At 42.9% G+C, this 3,624-nt stretch overlaps 1 protein-coding gene and 1 pseudogene across 5 annotated transcripts in view; one reads left to right on the top strand and one right to left on the bottom strand.

Moving 5' to 3' along the window:
- Positions 1–3,624, bottom strand: part of WASF1 (WASP family member 1) — a 296,489-nt gene that overhangs the window by 232,776 nt on the left and 60,089 nt on the right. The window lies entirely within an intron of this gene.
- On the top strand, positions 11–1,890 carry LOC129392468 (NADH-ubiquinone oxidoreductase chain 5-like; annotated as a pseudogene).

The following is a 3,624-nucleotide window of genomic DNA, read 5'->3' as shown; positions in this document are numbered from 1 at the left end:
ACCACCCTATTTACAGCCATCTGCGCCCTCACCCAGAACGATATTAAAAAAATTATCGCCTTCTCCACCTCCAGTCAACTAGGCTTAATAATAGTAACAGTCGGCCTCAACCAACCCTATCTGGCATTCCTGCATATCTGCACACACGCCTTCTTCAAAGCTATGCTATTCCTGTGCTCCGGCTCCATCATCCACAACCTAAACAATGAACAAGACATCCGAAAAATGGGGGGACTATTCAAAGCTCTCCCTTTCACCACTACAGCCCTCATCACTGGTTGCCTTGCATTAACTGGAATACCATTCCTCACCGGATTTTACTCCAAAGACCCAATCATTGAAGCCGCCACTTCATCTTATACCAACGCCTGAGCCCTACTATTAACACTAACAGCCACCTCCCTCACAGCCGTTTACAGCACCCGCATCATCTTCTACACGCTACTAAACCAACCCCGATTCCCTCCCCACATTACCATCAACGAAAACAACCCCTCACTAATCAACCCCATCATACGATTAATACTCGGAAGCATCTTCGCCGGCTTCATCCTATCCAACAACATCCCCCCCATAACCACCCCCCTAACAACCATTCCCCTATACCTAAAACTAACCGCCCTTACAATAACAACCCTAGGCTTCATTATCGCATTTGAAATTAATCTCAATACACAAAACCTAAAATACAACCTCCCTTCAAACCCCACCAAATTCTCCCTCTCACTAGGATATTTCCCCACAATCATACACCGCCTACCCCCTGACCTATATCTAACAATAAGCCAAAAACTAGCTACCTCCTCACTAGACATGACATGACTAGAAAACATCTTACCAAAAACCACAGCCCTCATCCAACTAAAAGCCTCTATACTAACCTCAAACCAACAAGGCCTCATTAAACTATATTTCCTGTCTTTCCTCATCACCATTACCCTCTTTACACTCCTACTTAACTGCCCCGGGTAATCTCCATAATAACCACAACACCAATAAACAATGACCACCCCATAACAACTATTAACCAAGCACCATAACTATACAACGCAGCAACCCCCTCTGCCTCGCCCCCAGAAAACCCAGAATCCCCTACATCACAAACTACCCAATCCCCCAACCCATTAAACCCAGACACAACCTCCACCTCTCCACCCTCCAATACATATGCCATTATCAAAAACTCAACCACCAATCCCAAAAGAAATCCTCCCAATACAACCTTATTAGAAACTCAGACCTCAGGATACTGCTCAGTAGCCATAGCCGTAGTATAACCAAACACAACCAGCATCCCCCCTAAATAAATTAAAAAGACTATTAACCCCAAAAACGAACCACCAAAACTCAAGACAATCCCACACCCCACACCACCACCTACAATCAACCCAAATCCCCCATAAATGGGCGAGGGCTTTGAAGAAACCCCCACAAAACTAACTACGAATATAATACTCAAGACAAAAACAAAATATATTATCATCATTCCTACATGGACTCAAACCACGACCAATGACATGAAAAGTCACCGTTGTTATTCAACTACAAGAACACTAATGACCAACATCCGAAAATCACACCCATTAATAAAAATCATTAACAATGCATTCATCGACCTCCCTACCCCATCAAACATTTCCTCATGATGAAACTTCGGCTCCCTACTTGGACTCTGCCTGATCATACAAATCCTAACAGGCCTATTCCTAGCAATACACTACACACCAGACACAACAACCGCTTTCTCATCAATCACACACATTTGCCGAGACGTCAATTACGGCTGGACCATCCGATACCTACATGCAAACGGAGCTTCCATATTTTTCATTTGCCTTTACACTCACATGGGCCGTGGCCTGTACTACGGCTCCTACATCTTCCAAGAAACATGAAACGTTGGAATGATACTCCTAATCACAGTAATAGCCACCGCATTCGTAGGTTACGTACTGCCCTGAGGACAAATATCATTCTGAGCCGCAACCGTTATCACAAACCTTCTATCAGCAATTCCCTATATCGGCACCACCCTAGTAGAGTGAGTTTGAGGCGGTTTCTCCGTAGATAAGGCAACACTGACACGCTTCTTCACTCTCCACTTCATCCTCCCCTTTATCACCCTAACACGTACGCCATCCTACGATCCATCCCCAATAAACTGGGAGGCGTCCTAGCCCTACTACTCTCCATCCTAATCCTAATATTCATCCCAATACTCCACACAGCCAAACAACGAAGCATAATATTCCGACCATTCAGTCAATTCCTGTTCTGAACACTAGTCATAGATCTACTAGTCCTAACATGAATCGGAGGTCAACCCGTGGAACACCCATATGTAACTGTAGGCCAACTAGCCTCCATCCTATACTTTCTTTTAATCCTAGTCCTAATACCAGCAGCCAGCCTTATCGAGAACAAGCTCTTAAACCCACAGTGCTACGTCAGTATTAAAAATAATCCACTCAATTACATTTTTCCTACCCTAGGCCATGCCAATATGCCCCCATACCTAACACAGCGTTCTCCCTGTAAGTGTGTACATGTACACGCTATGTATAATAGTGCATTCAATTATTTTCACCACGATCAGTTAAAGCTCGTATTAGATCTTATTAATTTTACATATTACATGAAATTATTGGTCGTACATGGGACATGTCCTTAAATCAGTCTAAGTCCCTTAAAATTATGAGCTCTCGGATTAGATCACGAGCTTGATCACCATGCCGCGTGAAACCAGCAACCCGCTCGGCAGGGATTCACTATTATTGTATCTCAAGCCCATTTCTCGGAAGCCGTGCTACTCCGTGGTCTTTCCAAGGCCTCTAGTTGCCATTCTCAGGGTCATAACTCGAGGCACCTGCGCTAGTTACAGCTTTTTCCAAGGCCTCGTGAGCAACACAATAAATGAAATTAAAAATACTCTAGATGGGATCAATAGCAGAGTAACTGAGGCAGAAGGACGGATAAGTGGCCTGGAAGATAAAATAGTGGAAATAACTACTGCAGTGCAGAATAAAGAAAAAAGAATGAAAAGAACTGAGGACAGTCTCAGAGACCTCTGGGACAACATTAAACGCACCAACATTCGAATTATAGGGGTCCCAGAAGAAAAAGAGAAAAAGAAAGGGACTGAGAAAATATTTGAAAAAATTATAGTTGAAAATGTTCCAAATATGGGAAAGGAAATAGTTAATCAAGTCCAGGAAGCACAAACAGTCCCATACAGGATAAATCCAAGGAGAAACATGCCAAGACACATATTAATCAAACTATCAAAAATTAAATACAAAGAAAACATATTAAAAGCAGCAAGGGAAAAACAACAAATAACACACAAGGGAATCCCCATAAGGTTAACAGCTGATCTTTCAGCAGAAACTCTGCAAGCCAGAGGGGAGTGGCAGGACATATTTAAAGCGATGAAAGAGAAAAACCTACAACCAAGATTACTCTACCAAGCAAGGATCTCATTCAGATTTGATGGAGAAATTAAAACCTTTACAGACAAGCAAAAGCTGAGAGAGTTCAGCACCACCAAACCAGCTTTACAACAAAAGCTAAAGGAACTTCTCTAGGCAAGAACACAAGAGAAGGAAAAGACCTAAAAGAACAAAC

This window comes from Physeter macrocephalus, chromosome 10, assembly GCF_002837175.3.
Source record: "Physeter macrocephalus isolate SW-GA chromosome 10, ASM283717v5, whole genome shotgun sequence".
NCBI lineage: Eukaryota > Metazoa > Chordata > Mammalia > Artiodactyla > Physeteridae > Physeter > Physeter macrocephalus.
Note: the sequence above shows the minus strand (reverse complement) of the source record. Positions and strands in the feature narration are given on the sequence as shown.